General features: G+C 48.9%; 1 protein-coding gene across 1 annotated transcript in view; it reads left to right on the forward strand.

Annotated features, from left to right (window-relative positions):
- The window catches only part of LOC144806094 (uncharacterized), a 615,705-nt gene that overhangs the window by 429,168 nt on the left and 159,653 nt on the right, over positions 1 to 26,884 (forward strand). The gene's annotated exons all lie outside the window — the stretch shown is intronic.

Below are 26,884 nucleotides of genomic sequence, written 5' to 3' on the forward strand. Positions count from 1 at the left end.
CTGCCCAGTTTAATGGGAAAACTGACTGATATTCTGATATATTCATTGAAATACATATATATTCTTTGAAATACAGATATATTCTTTGAAATACAGACTGCCACTTCCAGTCAGAGGCGCAACTAGAGCCACATTTCGGGGGGGGGGGGGGCTAAGAAAAAATTTCATGGGGGGCTGAAACATTAAGCAGTAGGTAGAGTGGCGCTGCAGGGGCTCTTAGAAGGGGTGAAACATCAACAAAGCCTCTTTAACATGCACATGGTCTTTTAAAGACCTGTGAAGTGCTCGGGTGCGGCTGCGTGTGTGCCCGGGAGCTGTCTGAGCCCGGGCTGCCACACACGACGGGGGGGGACTGAAGCCCTTTCATTCCAATGGGTGTTGCGCGCCTGCTTCCAGTTGTCGCCTTTCTGTAAATACTCTTAGGTCCTTTACATTAGTGTTTGGAAGATGCTCATCTGAAGTGAAGCTATAAATACTTTTTTACAGCAGCCAAGTGTGAGGCCCTGTACTTGAACTGTCTGACCCTTAAAACATTCACATCTGTGACATCTGAAATCCCAGGTCTTTACAGGCACCAATGCTTGTTTGTGTGAGCCTGGAGGCGGTGGTTCCGTCAGCAGCCATCAGAGGGCGAGACCCTCACAGACCCCAGATCTGCTCCCCCCCCAGCCCCAGGAGGAGGAGAGAGCCCGGCAGGTTTCTGCTCAGGTAGGAGAGCTAACAACTCACTTGGATGCAATTTATGAATCCATGGATCTTCCGCCTGCTGAGCCTGAGAGGGGGGCAGAGGAGGTGAGGCCTGTCCAGGGGTGCAGAGGAGGTGAGGCCTGTCCAGGGGGGCAGAGGAGGAGAGGCCTGTCCAGGGGTGCAGAGGAGGAGAGGCCTGTCCAGGGGTGCAGAGGAGGAGAGGCCTGTCCAGGGGTGCAGAGGAGGTGAGGCCTGTCCAGGGGGGCAGAGGAGGAGAGGCCTGTCCAGGGGTGCAGAGGAGGTGAGGCCTGTCCAGGGGGGCAGAGGAGGAGAGGCCTGTCCAGGGGGGCAGAGGAGGAGAGGCCTGTCCAGGGGTGCAGAGGAGGTGAGGCCTGTCCAGGGGGGCAGAGGAGGAGAGGGCTGTCCAGGGGTGCAGAGGAGGTGAGGCCTGTCCAGGGGGGCAGAGGAGGAGAGGCCTGTCCAGGGGTGCAGAGGAGGAGAGGCCTGTCCAGGGGTGCAGAGGAGGAGAGGCCTGTCCAGGGGTGCAGAGGAGGTGAGGCCTGTCCAGGGGTGCAGAGGAGGAGAGGCCTGTCCAGGGGTGCAGAGGAGGTGAGGCATGTCCAAGGTTGCAGAGGAGGAGAGGCCTGTCCAGGGGTGCAGAGGAGGTGAGGCCTGTCCAGGGGTGCAGAGGAGGAGAGGGCTGTCCAGGGATCAGAGGAGGAGAGGCCTGTCCAGGGGTGCAGAGGAGGAGGGGCCTGTCCAGGGGTGCAGAGGAGGAGAGGGCTGTCCAGGGATCAGAGGAGGAGAGGCCTGGGGGTGCAGAGGAGATGAGGCCTGTCCAGGGGTGCAGAGGAGGAGAGGCCTGTCCAGGAGTGCAGAGGAGGTGAGGCCTGTCCAGGGGTGCAGAGGAGGAGAGGCCTGTCCAGGGGTGCAGATGAGATGTGGCCTGTCCCGGGGGTGCAGAGGAGGAGAGGCCTGTCCAGGGGGGCAGAGGAGGAGAGGCCTGTTCAGGGGTGCAGAGGATGTGAGGCATGCCCAGGGGTGCAGAGGAGGTGAGGCCTGTCCAGGGATCAGAGGAGGAGAGGCCTGTCCAGGGGTGCAGAGGAGGAGGGGCCTGTCCAGGGGTGCAGATGAGGTGAGGTCTGTCCAGGGGTGCAGAGGAGGTGAGGCCTGTCCAGGGGGTGCAGAGGAGGTGAGGCCTGTCCAGAGGTATAGAGGAGGTGAGGCCTGCCCAGGGGTATAGAGGAGGTGAGGCCTGTATAGGGGTATAGAGGAGGTGAGGCCTGTCCAGGGGTGCAGAGAAGGTGAGGCCTGTCCAGGAGTGCAGAGGAGACGAGGCCTGTCCATGGGTGCAGAGCAGGTGAGACCTGCCGAGGGGTATAGAGGAGGGATGCCTGTCCAGAGGAGCAGAGGGGGTGAGGCCTGTCCAGGGGTGCAGTAGAGCAGATGCGTGTCTAGGGGTGCAGAGGATGTGAGGCCTGTCCAGGGGTGCAGAAGAGATAAGGCCTGTCCAGAGAAGCAGAGGAGGTGAGGCCTGTCCAGGAGAGCGGAGGAGGTGAGGCCTATCCAGAGGGTGCAGAGAAGAGTTCTGTCCAGGGGTGCAGAGGAGGTGAGGCCTGTCCAGGGGGTGCAGAGGAGGGGCCTGTCCAGGGGTGCAGAGGAGGTGAGGCCTGTCCGGGGCGAGCAGAGGAGGTGAGGCCTCTACCGGGGCATGCAGAGGAGGTGAGGCCTGTCCCGGGGTGTAGAGGAGGTGAGGCCTGTCCTGAGGGGTGCAGGGGAGATGCCTGTCCAGGGGGAGCAGAGGAGGCGAGTCCTGTCCGGGGTGCAGAGGAGGTGAGGCCTGTCCATGGGTGCAGAGGAGGTGATGCCTCCCCAGTGGGAGGAGAGGAGGTGAGACCTGTCTATGTGTGCAGAGGTGATGAGGCCTGCGAAGCGGGTGCAGAAGAGTTGAGGCTTGTTCCATGGGGGTGCAGAGGAGGTGTCGCCTGTCCAGGGGTGCAGAGGAAGTGATGCCTGTCCTGAGGGGTGCAGAGGAGATGCCTATCCAGGGGAGCAGAAGAGGTGATGCCTGTCCTGAGGGGTGCAGAGGAGAGGCCTGTCCAGGGGTGCAGAGAAGGTGAGGCCTGTCCTGGGGTGTGCATATGAGGTGAGGCCTGTCCAGGGGTGCAGAGGAGGGGAGGCCTGTCCAGGGGTGCAGAGGAGGTGAGGCCTGTCCAGGGGTGCAGAGAAGGAGAGGCCTGTCCAGGGTACAGAGTAGGTGAGGCTTGTCCAAAGGGTGCAAAGGAGGTGAGGCATGTCCTTTTCAGGGGGGTTTGCAAAGAAGGTGACGCCTGTCAAGAGGTGCAGAGGAGGTAATGCCTCCCCAGGGGGAGGAGAGGAGGTGAAGCATGTCCTGTCCATGGGGTTAGGTGCAGGTGAGGCCTGTCCAGAAATACAGAGGAGGTGAGGCCCGTCTAGAGGTGCAGAGGAGGAGAGGCCAGTCCAGGGGTGCAGAGGAGGAGAGGTCTTTCCAGGGGTGCAGGGGAGGTGAAGCCGGTCCAGGGGTGCAGAGGAGGTGAGGCCTGTCCTGAGGGGTGCAGGGGAGATGCCTGTCCAGGGGGAGCAGAGGAGGCGAGGCCTGTTCGGGGTGCAGAGAAGGTGAAGCATGTCCTGTTAAATCTGGTAGTAAATATTTGGCACACTCCGAGATGCAAGTAACGCTGAATGGCCAGTCCCACACGAAATACTGGCTGCGCGCAGAGTTTGCACCGCGTGGGACGGTATCGCCCACTCGTAAAATCGATATATACAAAGGATTTTGACTTCAGCGTGTAATTATAGCTCCCGGGAATTCTGTGCTACATGTACACGCGTGCAGTGGGTGGTGACAGGGCTTGTAAAAAGATATTACATCCATTGAATAATTTGTTAAAAACTTAAGTGCCAGGGATCTCGTCAGGAAGAATGTTAAGTACAGCACGTACCAACATTATAATTAAAACAAGAAGCGCAAGCAACAAGCCCGGGAGTTGTGCGCGCACATGTGCAAAAAAAAACTTATAGTAAAGGGCATCTCGAAAGTGCTACCCAGGATTTCATGGCTGGCTACAAGCTTGAGTGCACGTGCGCGTGCACGCGCGGAACAGCCATCTGTCTCCTCCGTCACGGGTCATTAAATTGCTTTCCTCTCTGCCTTCGTCCGATCACTTTAACTTTCGCTTTCGTGGCTTGGCTTGTTTATACTGGTGGGTTGATGCAAGGCTCCTTATTTGTGTCATTTGAAAAGCTTGCAATGTCCTTGTTTCCCTTGCCTTGTCAAAGTTTGTTTGCATTTTAAAATAACTGTTATTTTATTGCGAAATAATGTCCCCCTCAGCCAAACTTTCGTCCCCTTTTCCTCTCTTTTTTGAAAGGAAAAATAGGTGCCAGGTACAGCCTCTGTCCCTTGTTGCTAGTGCCAAAGTGAGGCGGCCAAACGTGCTAATCGTGCCACATCCACCAATCGTGCCGCGTCTACCACCACCACGTCCACCACCGCCACAACCACCACCACGTCCACCACCACCACGCCCACCACCACCGCCACCACCATAAACCAGCACCACCATGTCCACCACCACCCCCATATCCACCACTAGCACGTCCACCACCACCACATCCACCACCACGTCCACCACCACTTCCACCACCACATCCACCACCACGTTCACCACCACATCCACCACCACCACCACGTCCACCACCACCACCACCACCCCCACCACGTCCACCACTAGCATGTCCACCACCACCACCACCACATCCACCACCACCACCATGTCCACCACCACGTCGACCACCACCACCACATCCACCAACACCACATCCACTACCACTACCACCACCACCACTACCACCACTACTACCACCACCACATCCACCACCATCACATCCACCACCACCACGTCCACCAGCACCCCCACCACTACCATGTCCACCAGCACCCCCACCCCCACCACGCCCACCACTAACACGTCACCCACCACCATGTCCACCACCACCACGTTCACCACCACCACGTCCACCACCACATCCCCCACCACCACCACATTCACCAACACCATGTCACCCACCACCACCACCACATCCACCACCATGTCCACCACATCCACCACCATGTCCACCACCATCACCACGTCCACCACCACCACATCCACCACCACCATGTCCATCACCACCACGTCCATCACCACCACATCCACAACCACCACGTCCACCATGTCCAACACCACCACACCCACCACCATATCCACCACCACTACGTCCACCACCACCATGTCTACCACCACCGCATCCACCACCACCAACCTCCACCTCCACCATCACCACGTCCACCACCATCACCACTACCACCACCACCAGATCTACCACCCCCACATCCACCACCACCACCACGTCTACCACCACCGCGTCCACCACCACCACATCCACCACCACAATGTCCACCACATCTACCACCACGTCCACCACAACCATGTCGACCACCAGTACATCCACCACCACTACGTCTAACACCACCATGTCCACCACATCCACCACCACTACGTCCATCACCACCATGTCCACCACAACCATGTCCACCTCCACCATGTCCGCCACCACCACATCTACCACCACTACGTCCACCACCACCATGTCCACCACCACCACGTCCACCACCACCCTCCACCACCACCATGTAAACCACCCCCACACCCACCACCACCACAACCACCACTACCACCACCTCCAAGTCCACCACCGCCATGTCCACCACATCCACCACCACCATGTCCACCACCATCACGTCCACCACCACCACATCCATGTCCTCCACCACTACATCCACCACTACCATGTCCACCACCAACACCACCACATCAACCACCATATCCACCACCACCACATCTACCACCACCACCATGTCCACCATCACGTCCACCACCACCACGTCCACCACCACCACATCCACCACCACCACTTGCACCACCATGTCCACCACTACCACATCCACCACCACCCCGTCCACCACCACCACTGTGTCTACCACCACTGCGTCCACCACCATGTCCACCACCACCTTCACATCCACCACCACCATGTCTACCACCACCACCACGTGCATCACCACCACAACCATCACATTCGCCACCACCATGTCCACCAACACCACACCCACCTCCACCACCACCACACCCACCACCACCACACCCACCACCACCATGTCCACCACCACTACATCCACCACCATCACATCCACTACCACCACCACGTCCACCACCATGTCCACCACCACGTCCACCACCACGTCCACCACCACGTCCACCACGTCCACTACTACCAGGTCCACCACCACCACGTACACCACCATCACGTCCACCACCCCCACGTCCACAACTACCACGTCCACCACCACTATGTCCACCACTACTGCTTCCACCACGTCCACCACCACCGCGTCCACCACCACCATCACATCTACCTCCACCACGTCCACCAGCACCATGTCCACCACATCCACCACCACCATGTCCACCACCACACCATGTCCAAAACCACCACGTCCACCACCACCATGTCCACCACAACCACATCCACTAACAACATCATGTCCACCACCACGTCTACCACCCCGTCCACCACTACATACACCACTACATCAACCACCACCACATCCACCACCACGTCCACCACCACCACCTCGTCAATTACCACCACGTGCACAACCACCACGTCCACCACCACCATGTCTACCACCACCATGACCACCACAATGTGAACAGCCACCCCCACCACCACCATGTCCACCACCACCATATCCACCACCACTACATCAACCACCACCACATCCACCACCACGTCCACCACCACCACCTCGTCAATTACCACCACGTGCCTAACCACCACGTCCACCACCACCATGTCTATCACCACCATGACCACCACAATGTGAACAGCCACCCCCACCACCACCATGTCCACCACCACCATATCCACCACCACCACGTCCACCACCAACATGTCCACCACCACCGCATCCACCACCACCATGTCCACCACCATATTTTCCTATGCAATGAATAACGTTAACAGATTTTTCAGTGGCGCATCTGCAGAAAAATCCTCTTCCTGTTGGAAATTAAGTGAAACTTAACCCCTCACCCAAACAATACTTTTGCGGCCTTAGTGCTCCAGTAATATTACACCTGGCGGCCAAGAAACCAAGCACGTAGAAGTCCTGCGCGCACGGCCGCCACGCCGCAGACGCACGCACCGCGGCGGCCATCTGTGGGTTCTGCCCTGGTAGCTTGCGTGGTTTAATGTAACAGGCAATTGGCTTTGAATAGATCCCACGGGCTTCCCAGGGGCGGGATACACTTACAGGGACAGATTTAATCTTCCATGAAAAATCCGTGGGATGCCAGTGAAGCATGGGACAAAGAGGCACGAGCGGTTTATAGCCGCTGCCAAAGCTACCACTGGACATGACTACTCCAAACAGTATCTGTCCATCTTCACCTTTGACCCAGTAATGCACACCAGAACCGGAGTTCTAAAGGACAGCTGTGGCAATCAAACCACACACACAGGTATCTAGGTAATCCATAGGATTGGTTCTGTTGTGGCGTGGGAAGGGGGAATTCCATAAATCTAATGCCATTTGAATATAATTAAATTGGGGACATTACTATAAGGACAATAGTACTTCAAAGAAGTAAGCAGGCACCGAGGCATTTATGTCACACACATGTTTATTTGTTGACAGGAAAATACACTATGCAAAATGTTTCAATAACAGATAGCTTTTGGTTAAACCTGGGCAGAATCATTCAAATTCAAACTTTGTTGACAACGAATTAGAAATTTATGCTTGTGTGTACAGCACCCTTGGCCATAAGGGCCCACACAAAAGCTTCACATTTAAGTTTTCTAATGTTACTAAAAAGACCATGAGACGGAAGATAACAAGCATTTGCAAAGCAACAGGTCGCGCATTTACACAAGTTTAAGCTATTGGCATTGTAAATGACAAAGCATTTTATTTATGTTTGTAAATGACAAAGCATTTTATTTATGTTTTGAAAACCAAAACATAAATAAAAGGCATTGTCATTTACAATGCCAATAGCTCAAACTTGCGTAAATGCGAGTCAAATTGCTTTGCAAATGCTTGTTCCAGTTTGTAGTGTGTCCAAACACCCATTTGGTAGCTAGTAGCAGGTATACCCCAACTGCCTGGTATTTAGTGAATATCAAATGAATCGGTAGTGGGCTGCCAACTATCAGAGTTGCACTGAGATAAAGAATATTTACCCGCACCAAAATAAAAATGCTCACCATTAGTGAATTAAATAGCTGAAGAAGTGGCATCTATAAGCTAACTGTAATGCACAGCTATCATGCAAAAGGAAATTAATAATAGACTACTGCGTAGAATATCTGTGCAATGCAGTAAAAAAAAAAAGTACATAGATATGCAAGTCAGATTCAGAGAGGACTATATTCATTCTATATCATACATTACAATATTTTAGTTTTCTCCCATTGGAAACTTGCTCTGCCCAATAAAAGTTAATGTTAACATGTTCCCCCACCTTTCATTAAAACTCTCCCACATTGTTGTACCAAAATACATTTAAGCCTTCTTTATTTATGTACATGAGAGCATACACTGCTCATGTGCGTGCTTATAATATGTGAATCATGGTTCATTACCATTAAAGAGAGGTATAATAAACTTGCATTGTCCCTCTCTGTGACATTACTGCACACTGCCTATGCTACTTTGCAAACCCTGCCCCTCTAAAACCTATTTTTTGTTTTGTTTAGGGCTGGTGCCCCCTGTACTCTGCATTTTCGTAATTGTGGTTTGCTGTTTTCAGTATCTGTATAGACTTAAATATACAAAAGTGATGTTAGTACAAGCCTTAAAATAGCAAATGTGTCACAAATTGTGGAGGCGCTGGCCGGTCTGCTCCCTCTGCCCTGTGGGGAGTTAGTGAAATGAAAGATAACAGCTGTCTAGATTGACAGATTGGCCAACCGCACTCTTTTGGGAGAGTATCCTCTTCAAAAGTTCGAACTATTTAAATTCAAGATTATTGACAAATAGGTATATACACAGTAATCCAAGGTAGTTCAATTCATTCATTGATGTTTAGCGTAAATCCTGTTCGTCTCCTCTGTGGAAAACGCAAATGTGGTTGCTCTGTTCTCGGTAATGTTCGAGATGTCTTCATACTCCATCATAAATTGCTCTAATGGCAGAAGGTGCTCACGCTGGTTGGGTCAGAAAGCGATACTAAATGGGGGGTGGCGTGGCACTCAATAGGTATCCAAAGGTTCAAAATGTCTGTCGTTTAGGTGCTGGCCGGTCTGCTCCCTCTGCCCTGTGGGGAGTTAGTGAAATGAAAGATAACAGCTGTCTAGATTGACAGATTGGCCAACCGCACTCTTTTGGGAGAGTATCCTCTTCAAAAGTTCGAACTATTTAAATTCAAGATTATTGACAAATAGGTATATACACAGTAATCCAAGGTAGTTCAATTCATTCATTGATGTTTAGCGTAAATCCTGTTTGTCTCCTCTGTGGAAAACGCAAATGTGGTTGCTCTGTTCTCGGTAATGTTCGAGATGTCTTCATACTCCATCATAAATTGCTCTAATGGCAGAAGGTGCTCACGCTGGTTGGGTCAGAAAGCGATACTAAATGGGGGGTGGCGTGGCACTCAATAGGTATCCAAAGGTTCAAAATGTCTGTCGTTTAGGTGCTGGCCGGTCTGCTCCCTCTGCCCTGTGGGGAGTTAGTGAAATGAAAGATAACAGCTGTCTAGATTGACAGATTGGCCAACCGCACTCTTTTGGGAGAGTATCCTCTTCAAAAGTTCGAACTATTTAAATTCAAGATTATTGACAAATAGGTATATACACAGTAATCCAAGGTAGTTCAATTCATTCATTCTAGAGCAATTTATGATGGAGTATGAAGACATCTCGAACATTACCGAGAACAGAGCAACCACATTTGCGTTTTCCACAGAGGAGACGAACAGGATTTACGCTAAACATCAATGAATGAATTGAACTACCTTGGATTACTGTGTATATACCTATTTGTCAATAATCTTGAATTTAAATAGTTCAAACTTTTGAAGAGGATACTCTCCCAAAAGAGTGCGGTTGGCCAATCTGTCAATCTAGACAGCTGTTATCTTACAAATTGTGGAGGGACAGGAGACTGATTAGTTAAGTGGTGAATAAATACACCAGCCTCGTCACACTCACACTTCCTTGAAGACTTGACAAGCCTGTCTCCTCTGACACTTCTGGAAAGTTAGGGAAGGATTAGCAGAATGAGCAGCTTTTACTCCCATGGGATCACCGGGAGCAAAGGAGATACAGCGGCCCCGGGCTCAACCCCGACCCCTTTTTGAAGAACATGGAAATACACATGTAGCTGGGGTGGTCGCCGGGAGGATCTAGATCAGTGATACTCAAGGTACGGCCCGGGGGCCACATAAGGCCCTTCAGGTCTTTACATGCGGACCCCTGGGCAGCACCAGCACTGGGCTGCCGTTTACTTGATTCAGAACTAACATGAAAAAGAAACGTACATATACAGCAAACACTTATTTACAGGTTAATTGCAGTTAGGAAAAGAGGTAACTAGGACTTTAACTTTAGGAACACCTTCATTCTTAAAGGCAGCCACTAGATATACATGCTTTGTTTTCCTACCCCGACTTTACTCCCCGCTGGCATCAGGGCGGCCCTCGGTCACATCATAGACCAAACTTTGCGGCCCCCGGGAAAATGTTTATGAGTACCCGTGACCTAGATCAACAAAAGGCGGAAGTAGTTTGACACGAGGACCAAACAGAAGCATGCATCTCTAAAAGGCACGAACAGGAACCTATGATAACAAGCATTGGCAGCAAATAGGTCTTGCCTTTGGGACCTTATAAGTGTTTAGCCATGCAACAGTTGATGTTGTTGCACCAAGGATATTGTGCTGGATAACTAAACACCTATAAGATCCTAAAGGTGAGACCTACCGGCTATGCCAATGCTTGTTTACCTGATGGGCATTGGCTGACCGCTACCTGGTTACTGAGGCCCTAGTGAGGTTGAGACATATTTGGGAGAGTTTTAGTCTCATCAGATGATGCTGTGCACGCCCAGCCTAGGTGCAATGAGGCGCAGTCGGTGCTGACTGGGAGTGCGTTCTTTCACTTTCAATTGACGGGGCTGCCCCCTTTTACTCTGGTGAAAGCCAAAAACGGAATTCAAGTCGATCTTCTTATTACACAGACTTTTCAGGTGAAAAAAATGTAAATGATTGCTGAGGCCTTAAAAAAAGTGACCTAACTCCACCAGTGAGGGCCAATGAGCATTGTTGATACAAAATAATCATCGATCGATGCAGACAACAACAACAAACATGAATCCCGTACAGCAGGCTTGAGACCCTCCCAGCACCAGACAATCTTTGTATCTCATGACCTCACCTGGGGTTTTATACGGGGTCTGTGCTCCCTGCTGTGGGTTATGACCTCACCTGGGGTTTCATGCGGGGCCTGTGCTCCCTGCTGTGCACGGGCGTCCTCCGCCGGCCCTACTGAGACTGCATGTTTGTTCGTGCGCGTAGATGGGGTCAAGCCCTGAATCAGCTGCGCTTAACCCGGAATAACAACAACCACCGAAGAGAGACTGAAGTCAGAGGTATCCAAGGAGGCAAAGGTTTGATTCAAACCAGAAAGCGCTCGGAGACACATGCACAAGACAACAGAGGCCGCAAGGAGCCTCTGGGCATGAGGGTTATTAATAATAGGATTGCAGCATTTGTGGCCGTGAGCTCAGCCTGGTGACAGAAAGGATGCTCTGCAGCCACAGTGTGCGTCACAAGTTTACAAGTCGTGGGTTTAAAGCAGAGATTCAGGGCATGCATTCATTTCATTTGATGTAAGCACCGTGAAGAAATGATGCTTTGTATTTATTAGCAGGTAAACATGTGTACTTTCTACAGAGGAATAGTATTTGTATCTGTTCACATGCTTCTTTCATAGAGTCATACGCGGGGCTTTAAGTGGGACGGGTCTATATCTAGCAGGGCCACCCTTCACTCTTTATCTCAATTCAAAGAGACTCCTTATAGTTCTTTCACAGTCTCATCATTTCAGAAATGATGGTTTGTGTTTATTAGCAGGTAAACATGCGTACTTTCTACAGAGGAATAGTATTTGTATCTGTTCACAGGCTTCTTTCATATTGTCATACGCAGGGCTTTAAGTGGGACGGGTCTCTATCTAGCAGGACCACCCTTCACTATGTATGGCAATTCAAAGAGACTCCTTATAGTTCTTTCACAGTCTCATCATTTCAGAAATGATGCTTTGTGTTTATTAGCAGGTAAACATGCGCACTTTCTACAGAGGAATAGTATTTGTATCTGTTCACAGGCTTCTTTCATATTGTCATACGCAGGGCTTTAAGTGGGACGGGTCTCTATCTAGCAGGACCACCCTTCACTATGTATGGCAATTCAAAGAGACTCCTTATAGTTCTTTCACAGTCTCATCATTAAAGAAGTGAAGCATTTTCAATATTCTACACAACGAAGCCATAGTCGTTGCTTTTTTATCTTATGCAACTAGGGTGAGTAACTAGCATGGGTGCATTTTCAGGACACTGAGAGTAAACATTCAGGGCAATGGGCTGTATAGTGGTTTCCATACATTTGTGACTTAAGAAAATAAAGTGCATTCAAATTGGATCCATTTATATAGAATATGGGACCCCCTCTATGGATGCTTTTATGACCAGGGAAAAGAGAGGATTACACTATAAATCAAAAATTACCAATGTTCCCCCATGGTCAATACATAATTCATTTTCTGGCTTAGCTCTCAAATTACAACAATTGACATTTACATTTAGTACAGGAACGACAACATTTTGTCTTTCATTTAAATATCTTTTATTTCTTTTTTTTAAAGTGTGAATTTTATCAAAATTATTTAAAACTGTTTTTTTCTCATTTTGAATCTTTTTTCATACTGATCATCAGTTCATTGACATTTGTATTAATCCAAGACAATTTAGACAGTGCATAAGTGAATATCATAGTTTATATAATCCAAAATATATTGTTTATTCTAAAAAGTAAATAAGAAAGAGAACAATAACCCTGTTGCACACACTGACTAGCTTACATACATATCATTCATACCGTTTCACACTCTTGCAAATCCAAAAACAATCTCTAAGTTTGGGATGACACAGATCTTATATGTTTCCTAACGCCAGGTCTACGCGCGTTTCGGTGGGTTGCGACCACCTTCCTCAGGACCAGCTTGGAAATGGCTTTCTCCTTTCATCCTCATGTGAGTGCAGGGTGTGAGTGTGGGATATTGCTGCACCAGAATTGTGGCACCGTTCAGAAGAGAAGGTTATCAGACAGCATGTTGGAAAAACTTGATTCAAAATCAAGTTTTTCCAACATGCTGTCTGATAACCTTCTCTTCTGAAATGAACGTTGTTTTAAAATAGAATGGAAAAAGGCAATTGAATGAGTACAATCTTGTGTCTGGAAACGGAAGTGGTGCCACAATTCTGGTGCAGCAATATCCCACAGTGGTGTCAATCTGACACAGAATGGAAAAGATTCCAGGCGGAATACAAAGAAAATTTATGGCTGCCTTCATTACAAGTTCTACCCAGGATAAATAGGAAACGAGGCACAAAAATAAAGATATTCGAACCTGCGCTCTGCTGGCAAAGAAAAGGAAAGAATAGGCCCCACAACAACGCAAAAGGCAAAACAATCGTGAAAATCTACAAGAATAAACTGCTACAGAAACAAGGGAACAAGAAGTAGTCCCACACAGGGCCATTGTTGAAAGATTAGTGGTTGGATAACTGGATTTTCAATACAGTGTGCCATTGAAAATAATTTTGGAAAAGGTCCACACTGATTTGCAGTAACATTGTAAAAGATACCCTGCACTCACATGAGGATGAAAGGAGAAAGCCATTTCTAAGCTGGTCCTGAGGAAGGTGGTCGCAACCCACCGAAACGCGCGTAGACCTGGCGTTAGGAAACATATAAGATCTGTGTCATCCCAAACTTAGAGATTGTTTTTGGATTTGCAAGAGTGTGAAACGGTATGAATGATATGTATGTAAGCTAGTCAGTGTGTGCAACAGGGTTATTGTTCTCTTTCTTACTTACTTTTTAGAATAAACAATATATTTTGGATTATATAAACTATGATATTCACTTATGCACTGTCTAAATTGTCTTGGATTAATACAAATGTCAATGAACTGATGATCAGTATGAAAAAAGATTCAAAATGATAAATAAACTGTTTTAAATAATTTTGAAAAAATTTCACACTTTAAAAAAAAGAAATAAAAGATATTTAAATGAAAGACAAAATGTTGTCGTTCCTGTACTAAATGTAAATGTCAATTGTTGTAATTTGAGAGCTAAGCCAGAAAATGAATTATGTATTGGACCATGGGGGAACATTGGTAATTTTTTATTCAAATCGAATCCGTACAGTCCCCGCAGCGCCATAGTGCACTCTCAATGATCTGGGAAAGTGAAGCCTGCCAGAAATGAATGATGTCACACAAGACATACAGCCACTTAGCAGTTTCACATTCATCTGCTCGTGTTCTCTTCTTTGTAACTTACACCACTGATAACTAGTGTTCTTCCCTGCATAGAACTGCACACGTTACCTTTCATTATTTGCCTTTCTCAAACAAGCCATAACGCTTTTTAAAAGTTCCTTTAAATTATATTGTAGACCTGCTCACCAAGCTAAAACTTAAAAAAAAATTACTAATCAGATAGGAGAAACGTAATGCATTTACCAATGCTTGTTTACATTGTACTACAGTTCATTAGATATTCAACATACATTAAAAAGCATTGGCATAGCCAATAGGTCTCGCCTTTGGGACCTTGATGTTGTTGCACCAAGGATATTGTGCTGCATAACTAAATAGTTATAAGGTCCCAAAAGCGAGACCTATTGGCAATGACAAGGCTTGTTTTCCATTTGTCACTTCGAGTGGGCCGGGTAGGCCCGGACGTTCGTCCCACACTTTCCATGCCACTGGAGTCAAGCTATCCTGGCTGATGAGGGATTAAAGCCCGAAACCGGTCCTAGGATACCAGTTTCCAGTTCAGGAAGGGCCTGGCAATTCGGGCCGGACTGTTCCCATTGGGCGCAAGGTCAAGATTGATTTGCATATGGCTGGGTCCAAACTGGAATGGCATGGTGAGCAAAAAAAAATTGATTCAGGCCCAGATCTCTGTACTGGGGTGAATATATGACATTGTTCTGCATTCTGTCCATCAATTGTTCTATTTGCATTTGTCACCCGAGTGGGATGGGTATGCCCAGACATGGGCCCCGCAGTCTCCATGCCACTGGAGTCAAGCTAGCCTGGCTGATGGGGATTATACACAAATCCGGTCCCAGTATGCCTGTTTCCACGGAGGACCTGGCCTGTTCCCATTGGGTGCAGGATCAAGATTGATTTGCATAAAGCTGGGTTTAAACTGGAATGGCGTGAGAAGTGAAAAAAACTATGAATTTGGGCCTAGATCTCTGTACTGGGGGGAATGTTTGACATTGTTCCACATTCTGTCCATCAATTATTCTTTTTGTATTCATCTGGAATACCAGTTCCTATGTGGAGTGAAAAACCCATTCATTAATAGTGGTCAGCTGCACCGCCCAATAATATTTCTGGATGTTTGGTAGTGTCAGTCCCCCATCATACCATCCCACTTGTGTGGCTAGGCCTGGTACCCGCGGCAGGTAATGGCCCAAAACGTACTATGGAGACTTCAAAATTATCACTTGCAAAACTACCTGGTTTTGCTAGGCAGTCACCTGCATTTTTGGTCCCGGACTCACCGACCTTCTTTGGAAATCTACCAAACCCAGATATTTCTGTATAATCCGTCACTAGAATAAATCCAAAACGAGGATGTCCTGTACACATTCAAGGGAATTTTTCACCCTCACTTCTTTATCAAGAACATGTACACAATTATTTTATGTTAATCCACATTTGGTGGACTCCTCTGTATCTTGGGGTTGACGCGTTTCGACCTTAATCAATTAGGCCTCATCAGGACAGTTGCGGCAGAGAAAATAATACCCAATATTAACTGTTTTATTTGAAAGGTTTTATATAGCGCTGGCTAGACCAGGGGGTATCAGAGCGCTTTACATGAGTATCAGACCATAGTTGAAGGTTGCATCGTTACAAAGTTTAAACAGTTTTTGAGCAAAGCTACATAGTTACATGTTAGGTCGAGACAAACACGTAAGGGAAAAAGCAGGCAAAGGGGCAGATTATAGGGAGAGGGGGTAAGAGCAGGGGAAGTAGACAGAGAACAAAGGAGGGAAAGTGGGGGAGTGTGAGACATAGCCTGAAAGAGGAGGAGGAGGCTGATGGGGGCACAAACCGGTAGACGAGTAATAGCTGCGACGAAAGTCCAGTACGCTGTGATCCCAGGAGAAGTGGTATCATTCCCCGATCTCCATTGCGAGAGGCTCCCTTTACGCTTTGGACTCTCTCAGAGGGGTCTCTGAGACTCCAAGGCCTATCTACTGGATCCTTCCCCAAAAAGGGAAAAAAAGCTGTTGCCGGAGCATCTATCAGGAAGTCGTTTGATTTATCCCAATTCACACAGTCCTTACAACTGGCTAAAATCATCAAAAGCCTTAAACGCACCCTCCAAATCTGAGCTTAGCCCTCTGTGGTACACTTATAGATCATCCGCATATAGGGAGATATCAATTGGGTGTTCGTCAATCACCATTCATCAATAATGATGGGTGGTGCAGAGCATCAGGACCAGAGGTTTAACAGCCATTGCAAATGGCACCGGTGACAGCGGGCAACCCTGTCGGGTGCTGGAGAGCTACCGGGCGGACTAGCAACATGGCCGCACTCGAGTGAGCCTCCTGCTGCATGGGACTAAACATCACTGTGATCACACTGGCCATATAGCTTGCTAACCGTGCAGCACAGAGTATTGTAAGGTGCCGCAATGTATCTGGATGGCTTCTTATCTGTGGAACCTCATGCAGAGAGCCTGGCGATCAGAGAGGCCTCCGAACTTGTGGTGCCTTCATGAATCCCGAGATGGCAGCCGCAGGAGCGGGACAATGAGATGCCTGCGACCGCTCCACTGAGTGAGTGCCAGGTTGCATGACAGATGTGGGTGGTGAGAGCTGGAAGATCCTTGCGCTGGGGGCTCGCTGCAGACTGCTGAGAGCTCGTTGTGGTGCTCTACCCGAGGAGAGGGCGGGCTGGCTGATTGCTTGGATGTGGGAACGTTGCGGAGGCTGCTGCAGCCCGGAGGTGAGAGAAGGGCGGAGCTGCTGCATTTCTACAAGACCAAAAGTCTTTGCAGGCCCACAGGACATCCTTAACCCCAGTCGCATAGCTTGTGGCCCAGACCAGGGACGAGTGCTATACCACCCCAGCACATTGCGTGAGCGGAGGGGCCTATATACCTGTGGCGTACTTAAACATACTTCCTTCGGCCACCCTGTCCCCCTCCTGTTTGCCTGTAGTGTGACCGGCCTATGCTCCAGTGCTGTGGTAGGCCTTCCTGCACATATGAAGACCACATCATGTGTATGGGTCTGCTTGTGCCCCCTCCGGAGGGTTTGACAGGGCGAGGCGGAACCTGGGGACTACAAACTGAGGATCACCGGTACTAGAAGAATGGGGGCTCAGATCAGGATTGAACCTGCCTCGCCGGCCCTGGCCTCCCGTATCGCGGGGCAACTTGCTACACACCCTTCCGAGATGAGCAGAATGGAGGGGAAACAATCAAAGCTACCTTTTAAGTCCTGCAAATCATCCAGAATCATAGCAACGATGCAGACCCCACAAAGGCCGAGTGGATGTGGACGGGCCAATAATCCAGCGAGGATGTCATGAAATTACTCCTCATCACGATGAAGCATAGCCTCACCCCTATAGAATCCAAGATGGACTCCATGTGCACATGCATAGACTTTATCACCCAAGAGTTGCGGAGAGGATGTAGCCTTCTGGCTAGAGCAGCGACCTAGAAGCTGGGGAACAGGGTTCGCATCTTGGCAGCGACTCTCAACATCCTGTGATTCTGGGCAAATCACTTAGTCTCCCTGTGCCTAACAAAAATGAATGTGTCCTCATGTAACGAAACTGGTGGTCATGTAAAGCGCTCTGATATCCTGATCTCTCGGGTCTAGTTCGCGCTATATAAAACCCTAAAAAAAAACAACGGATGGCTTGGGAGGGCAGGGCACAGAGTATCGGATTTGGGAGACTCCTCTTCGCAGAGAGAAGACCAAGTCCTTAATATGGAACTTATACAAAAATTTATAGCAGCAAAGAATGAGGACCTGGAGGCTTGGTTGTGCAGAAAAAATATACAAATTCTAGTGATTCAAGAGTCCACCAATACAGGTAAAATGGAGGAGTACATGGAACGCTTGCTCACCACTCCTTTTGAAACTGACGCTTTCTCTCCACTGTTGGTGGTGGAAAGGGCTCATCGCTTGCTGATGGCCCGTCCTCCTCCAGGCACCACCCCATGGCCCATTGTGGCTAGATTTTTAAATGATCCTGACTCAGCCTTCCGTCTAGCCAAGGAGTGGCGCACACTCACTTTTGAAGGCAACACAATACCCATATATCCTGACTTTACTATGGCAGTCCAGGAAGCCCGAAAAAAGTTCTTCCCGGTCAAAAAAAAACTTCAACAAGCCAACATCACTTATGCAATGCCGTACCCTGCTTGCCTTGAAATTACCCACCAGGGGAAGCAGCATTTTGTCACCAACTCACAGCATGTCACAGATTTCTTACGACCTATTCCTTGCAATTCGCCTCCAACCACATTGGAGTTGCCTTGGATCAGATCCGCATCCCCTATGTCAGAACCAGGTCAAGCTGCTTCCCCTTTGAAGATAAACTATGGCCTGGCAGGGGGGGGGCGAATTGGCAGACCACACACCAGATTAAACGCTTAAGACATCATCTACTTAATTAGCCCTGAACCATTGCTTCTGCATGGACATATCGTTAGATAACTTTATTTCGGCCTCAAAGGACCATAAAAGCGCATAGAAATGTGTACAATACAAATATTAAGACAATAAATATGAAATGCTTCTAAAATACATTAAGTATACAATAGAATCAACACATAGTAAAATAGGATTAAACTATATTTCACTATCGAACTTACATTTGATTGTGGCAGGAGTACATACTGGGCGCTAATCAATTTCCTACGCCGATGCCACATTGCATTCAGAAAACGCGACACAGCAAAGACAATAGGGGGTGGGTGTCGTATTTTAGGACTCTCATTGCGCGTGAGCACTGGCGAAATCCCAAGTTTCTACAAATAGGGATTAGCCAGTACTTGCGTGCGCCCTGATACCCTGGGCAAAAGAAAAAGACATGTATGTCATTTTCAAAGGAATATCCACAAACGGGGCATTCTTTCTGGTTGCTTTTGTCCTATTTACTGGAGAAAAATCTAAGAGGCAAAGTGCCCAATCTGAATTGCATATAGAATTTTCTTGCTGGTGCAGGGAATACCACGTCCAAGAATTCTCTTTTATATTCTGCCTTGACCTCAAGGAACTCTGTGGGCAGTCTTCCCACTCCAGAGCGCGCCTAAAGGGTGGCTAGATTGCAGTTCTTATAATGGCAACATCCGGGGTCTCCCAAAGCTCAGGTAAGCCTATCCTACTACTAATGTACTTTATATAAGACAGCTACCTAATGTTCTTGTGACTCAAGGCATCCCATATATCCCTGAATTCATTTCTATAGGACACAAGTTCCAGGACAGACCATATTCTTTTCCAAAATGTTAGAGGCGTGATGACATAACCTCTTCAATGGGGGCAACCCTAGGTCCGGATGCAGTGGGACAAGTGGAGTGCTCACAGGGAGGCCCAATATTTCCTTAGAAAGGTGTGTTCAACCTTCGTTAAACTGGGGGAGTTTTGATGCCCCCAGAGTTCGGCCCCATAAAGGGCTGCTGCTCTGACCTGCACACTATAAATTTCTATGACTGGGCCCGCCGGTTTGAACTCAGACTCTCTGTGGAGCTTCTGCATCCCCCCCACCACTCTTGTTAGTTTAAGTGTAGCTTTGGCCAACTGCGGATCCCACTGGAAGTGTTCACCCAGGGTAATGCCTAAATATTCAAAGATTTTAACTCTCTCTAGAGGAGTTCCTCCCAACAGCGGGTTCGGGCGTGTCTGCCTCGGTGGATTGAAGATCATAAACTTGGTTTTGTCCAGGTTTATCTCCAATCCCCGCGAGACACAAAAGTTCGCGAAGCCATCCAAGATGTGCTGGATGCCCGTCGATGTCTTGGACAACAGCAAAGTGTCGTCCGCGAACATCAAAGCGGGCACCCTGCCTGTGACTAGCCTCGGGGCATCTATGTTTCCGATCCCAAGCAGGTTATCGACCAGGCCGTTGATGTACAGGCAAAAAAGGGTGGGCGCCAGTACACAGCCCTGGCGGACCCCTTGCCTGACTGGGAAACGTGGAGACAGTTCACCCTGCCTTCCGCACCTCACCTGGGCGAAGTTATCAGTGTGGAGCCTAGCTAGAACATTGAGGAGGTAACCTGGTAAACCCAACTCGTGTAACACCTTCCAAAGTTTAGCTCTGGGAACCAGGTCAAACGCTGACCGTAAGTCTACAAAGATCATGTAGACGCTGCCACCCTCTACAGTCACTGTTCTCCAGTATAGAACCTGGAGTCTAAATAACTGGTCCACAGTTGATGTTCCCTGCCTGAAACCAGCCTGATAGGTAGACAAGACCTCATGTTCCTCCATCCAAGTCTGTATTCTGCCCAGGATGATGCGTCCCATCAGTTTTTGGGTGACGTCTATAAGGCTGATTGGCAGCACTCAAATTGACCCAACACTCGGGGGGCATTATGAAACTCTTGGCAAACAACAAATCCTCAATAAGGCCCATTGGCCCTCCATTACAGATATACAAATCTCAGGCCAAGGGGGCCGTTATCTATGGATCTGAACTTTGGGGTCACACTAATACATCAATGCTCTTGAAGGTGGAAAATAAATTCATCCGTAACCTAGTTGGGCTACCACCGAGCACTCCCCTTGTCCCCCTCAGGATGGACCTAGGCCTATGTCCGCTTGATGAGGATTTGGCCCTACGCCCACTGGCCTTCTGGCGTAGACTATGGACAACTCCGGAACTGGCCAGCTACAGAGAAGGACTTCAGGAGGTCCTTGCAATCCCAGGCGCTGGAAAAATTAAATGGCTTAACTCCATCAAACTTGAATTGGAGGCCATGGGCCTTTCAACAATGTGGTCTGATCCTTTGAATACGTGCCATCTCCTCTCCAAAAAGGAACTAGCCAAGTCTTACCGTGATAGCAAGCTGTCCTTGCTACTTAAACAGCAAAATCTCGGGACTCTGACAGTTTCCTTTTTGTCCTATAAGGCCAACTATAACATGGAACCAACCTTGGATAAAATGTATCCCTCTATATTGAGGAAACTATACCTGCAGTGGAGACATGGGTCTCTCCCCATTAGAACTCTTACTTCCAAATGGAGTGATGATGCAAGCAGCACTTGTCCAGCATGCAGAACTATGGATGAAACTGAACTCCACATCCTTTTTGTCTGCCCTGCTTACCGAGAGATCCGAAGGTACTGGATTGCTCCCCTATGCAGGAATATGGGACTCGCGAAGTGTCTGGTCGCCTTCAGAGTCTTAAAAACTGATCTCTCGGACCATATTGTGTTTGCCATGGCCAAGTACTTGGGCGCTCTCTGGTCCACTAGAAGGAAATGTCTCAAGGCCCTGACTTGACTTTCAGTATATTGGGATCTTCCTAAGAAATCTTTTTATAAATTTTACACTTTGCTGTATAAATCATTTTATATGAACTACTTTTTAATGTGTATGACAAACGTCTTTTATGGTAAAGTTTTACCGAAATAAAGATATTTTGAATTGAATTGATTGGCCTATAGTTGGACGGTTTCAAAGGGCAACCTTTTTTATAAATAGGGACGATTTCGGCACCCCGCCATGAGTCCGGAGGATCCATGCCTTTTAGAATGGCATTATATAAAATACAGAGATAGGGGGCCCATATGTTCGGCTCTGAGCGGTACAGGTCACCCGGTAGCTTGTCAAAGCCAGGGGCTTTATTTGGGGAGAGGTTCAGAATGGCAGACTCAACCTCCGCAGGTGTGATCTCCCAGACCCCATCCAGTCGATACTCGTGGGGGGGGGGCATGGGAGAGGGGTCTCTAGTTCGTCATTGCTCGGGAGGGAGTACAACCCCCTAAAATGTATTTCCCAAGCCGAAGCAGCTATGTTTTCGCCAGTTTTCCTTCCTTGCTCCCACAACTAACAATTGACCAAAAGGATTTAGAGTCTTTGGCCTTGAGTGCAGTTCTTAAGTCTTCCCAATTGTCCGCCTCCCACTCCTTCCTGGCCCTCATCGTAGCCAACTTGTACAAACGCCGGTAAAGCTTGATCTTGTCTTTATCCTGGAGCCTGACCGCACAGACCAGTTCATTTTTAGCTTTCCTACAGTTGGCGTTGCCCCATGGTTGGACTGTGGCTGTTTTTGCCTTAGATCTCCCCTCTGGGTAGAACACATGACCAAGTTCCCGCACGAGCCCCTGGTGCATAATTAGGGGCTCCATGCCGACTACTGGAATTTCCTCCACCTCCGCCATACCGGAAAGGTGGGGCAGGGCCCTTTGATAGACATCAGCCAGTTTGTTAGGAGAACCCAATATATATGGCCATTTAACTCTCCGCCTGTTATTAGTTAAGGATAGCGGAGGGGTGATTAAATTTTGATCGGAACCTGGGTTAGACAGGCCCAGGCTCCCAGGTTTCAGATACATGACCAGGGGATTGTGGTCACTGTCTTTCCTAGGAAAGATTTTGAAGTCTGAAACCATACCCCAGGTTCTAGCTCCCACCAGGATATAATCCAGGAGGGAATTTTGGCCCTCCCTATTAAATGTCATTTGGGCTGGTCTATCTGAGTTGGTCCTCCCATTACAGGCTCTGAGAGTGGTCGAAAGAGTGAGGGAATTAATTTGTAAGACCAAAGGGGTCCATGCTCTCACCACCTGAATCTGCTGTTCCGTGATGAGCCAGAGCTGGTCCTCTTCGTCTGGGCCGTCGTGGGATGAGTCAGTGAGTGGCTCGAACTGGCAATTAAAATCACCACCCATAATTAGCGTTACTGCTGGGTCCAGAGTTGGAATGAACTGCACAAGTTGATCTATAGTTGGAGACTCCTTCCCACTTACAGTGGGTCTCGAGTAGCAATTAATTAGCGCAGCTTGCCTGTTTCAAGAGAGTGTAAGTAACACACATTGCACATCTCGGGACTCAGTGAGAACCTGGACAGCCTGTGCCCCCAGGTGTGTGCCGACCCAAATGCTGAGGCCCCCAGAAGGTCTACCCCTCCCCTTCTTAACTGCTGGTTCGCTAAAGGTTGAGTACCCGCAACTTTGTTCACCTACCAGTGCCCAAGTTTCCTGGAATAGGCAGACATCATTACTTTCCACAAAAGCTCCCCAGTCTGGCCACAACAGTTTGTTTTTAATTCCAGCCACATTCCAGGAGAGAATTTTAATAGAATCTTTTCCCAACCCCTCCCTGTTTTCGGAGACCACTAGGTTCAAGGTCCCCCCCCAAACAGGTCCCTCCTCTGGTGTGTTTGTAGGGAGTGATTGCCCTGCCTTAGGTGGCTCACTGTCTATGGGCACCTCCTCAGCCTCCGAGGCGACAATAGACTGGCCCTCCACTCCGCCCAAAGGGGGCCGCCCTGAGCCCCTAGAGGGGCGTCAATCAAGTTGGTCTAACACACTAAATCTATTGGTGAGGGCGAGCAGATCACTCCTAGGGCCGTTGTTATTATTCCTCATCCAGGGGATCCGGGTATCATGCGGACTAGGGTCCAGAATACCCTGGTCACCCCTGTTCTGTGACCCTCTCACCCTGTTTGACGTGGGATAGAAATAAGTCAGGTGAAGAGATTGAACTTGCGATTCGGGACACCCTGAGGCCCAGTTAGAGATATAGTCCACCACCCTACTATCCCTGAAATTTATGACTATACAGTCTCCCTCTGTTTTTCACCCATGGCCCTACCCAACTTACACGTTGTGCAAAAAGAATTTCACTCGATACGTGCAGTGGCAATGGCCTATTATAGTTGAGCCAATGTGTACATTTATTCTTAAGGATGGCATAATCCTCCCTGCTCTCTTGGCCCAGGGCTGGCACTCCAGAAAGGACATCCACATGCGGAGCGGACTCAAGTGGAAGAGCCAGACAATTAGTTTCTAAAATAAAGGATGGGGGATTCAGAGTTACACTCCTGGAAGGACTAGTATGGGGTTTGGCGAGCCCACCACCCCTCGCCTGCTCAAGGGGTCTATGCCCCTCTGTATGCCCAATGGTGCCCTCCCCAGCTAGATCCCCCTGACTCCGCGCCTGGAGTCTCTGGGGTAGCAGGTCTATGGGCTTGTCTTTTGGCAGTACCGGGGGGTTACAGGACACATTATTCAACCCAGATGGCCTCAATGGAATGTCCTTAGTTGCTAATGAATCAGAAACCACCCCCTCCCCTAGGACGACAGAGTGCAATTGTTCCAAGCATGTGAGTCTATTTTCATTGGCATTCAGTCTATCGTGCAAAGGGCCACAAGTCTTGACAGATATTTTCCATTTTGGCCCAGAAATCTACACCCAAGTCCGTGTGGCAGGCATCATTAAAGTCTGAGGATGCCCTAGATGCATGATCTGGACGCTGGTCCGCTGATGGACTCACAACGACCGTTGGCAATTGGTCCTTTCCCCCGCCATTACATTGGGTGCGCCCCCCGCTTCCTTTTGGCTGATGCTACCGCAGCCTGCTGCACCTCTCTTCTGACTGGTTGCGGAGCGAGTTTGGAGGTTCCTAGAGGTAGGGCATATAAGACCAGGCTTCAATCCTGGTCGCCAATGTATCCTGTACAGAAGATAGAGCGTCCTCCCCAACTAAGGATACCTGAGGTCTTATTTCTATTTGCACCTGGTGAGGAGGACCCTCTCCACCGCCCCCCCTGTTAGATGTTTCAGGTGATGCCAACCTAATAGGCGATGGGACCTGTGCCAACCGACCCAGAGAAGACCGCTTGTCGAAATTGGGATCCAGAGATAGCCTTTTTTCAGTAATGTCTATCTGTTGGGCCAGCATAGACAATGCCCTAGTGAGATATTGGTCAAGAGTTCCAATAAAGGACCCACCAGGGATCGATTTTCTACCCTTTCCCACTTTTGTGCCCGCCATAACTAATTGGAAGCCACAGTACTTTTAATCAAGGGCAATGAAATAAAGCGGGCACTACAAAACTCTGCCGAGGGTTGAGGGCTGAAACAATCAAAATTAAATCACACCAACCTTGGCTTGGACTTTTGCGGTGAAGATGAAAGAGGGTGGGCCCATCCCGTCCTCACCCGGCCTCGAACGGGCTCAAACGGGCCCGCCCTTGGCCGGGGCTACGCCCGGCACGCGCCCGCGCACCTTCCGTGGGACGTAAATAGGATTCTGGTTAAATACACCTATGCGTGGGCGTGGCGGTGTAGCTGGTCGTGGCCCCGCTGTCTTCTGGGGAGCGTGGTTCTCCCGGATTCGTGTGCCCCTCTGCTGTTTCAAAACACTGCTACTGCCTCCAGGTCTGCGAGCGTTTGCCGCGAAGCGGGAAACGCAAGAAGTATTTAGGCACCTGTGCGTGGGTTTGGCGGTGTAGCTGGTCATGGCCCCGCTGTCTTCTGGGGAGCGCGGTTCTCCCGGATTCGTGTACTCCTCTGCTGCTTCAAAACACTGCTACTGCCTCCAGGTCTGCAAGCGTTTCCCATGCACATATCACTTCAGGAACTCTGAATCGTGCTCCACATATGGCCAGACATGGATGCTCTACTGCTAATGCTGCAGAAGCAGAACTGCTGCATTCCAGGCCGTCCGGCTGGGGACTCAAACAACTGTCCTGGACGCCCTTATGAACTGAAGGAGGACCAACCCTGCCCTTTTGCGATACCACGGAAGGATACCCATTTTAGAGACTACTTTATTACTCTTCCTTCTCCTCTACCGCCTTCTTCTTGTGCTTACTGTTCCCTACTTGCTCTCCTCATGTATCCGAGGCCTCACTAAGGTGCAATGTCTCGACTACTCGCAACCTCTACCTCTGCTGATCCTCTGCCTTCTGTCTTTCTTCGTATTATCTTCTCATCTCTTCCGCCTACTCTGTAACTATACTTGTGGTTTGAGTCATAGGGTTCAATGCCGACGTTGGTGTGTTTTGGGGGAAGTGTGAGGGTAGAGTGATTGTCTGTAGTGGGTTTGGGCTCATGTTGTGGGAGGGGGTGGGATTGGGTTGGGGGTTACTATTTTGCGTGATGCATTTCACAACGTATTGGTCGCCTGTGTCTGCTCACCGTAGGCCCATGGAGACATTTGGACTTCCCACAGCAGCTTCTCATCAAACTCCACATGTGCTAGGGGAGCCGCCTTCATTATCTGAAAAAACACTCCAAGTGCACACTTGACATACGTGTTGTATGCATGTTCAGAATTGAGATTATCCTAAGTGTAAAGAGTCAGAAAGTCTAGACTATTATGCATTTCATTCTTAGCTTTATCAGCATCCACGTTAAACACAGTTACAAAAAGTCTGCACTTCCCAGAGACCATTGGAATGCATGAGTACAGAAACCTGCATCTGGTGCACCGTCATGGCACACTAGGTCTCATCGTTAATCCTCCCATGCAATGAGTACCATTGAGTTGGGTAACAACAAACATCTGTTATTCAACACCAGGAAACCTTCGGGTAATCGTGCGCTTTACAAATACACCTGTTATGTTATGTTATGTTATGTTATGTTGTGTTATGTTATGAAGCAAGTCCTCTTCTCTGATAATGAACATTAAAAACAAGATGCACAGGCTTTTCTGTTTTCAGTATCTCTGGGTTCTAAATTTTCCAGTGTTTTACTAAATTAAAATAAATACATCTTATTTTTGATCTTTAAACATTCCCTGGGCTGATGTTTATCCTAAAAAAAGTT

This window comes from Lissotriton helveticus (assembly GCF_964261635.1).
Source record: "Lissotriton helveticus chromosome 1_1 unlocalized genomic scaffold, aLisHel1.1 SUPER_1_unloc_45, whole genome shotgun sequence".
NCBI lineage: Eukaryota > Metazoa > Chordata > Amphibia > Caudata > Salamandridae > Lissotriton > Lissotriton helveticus.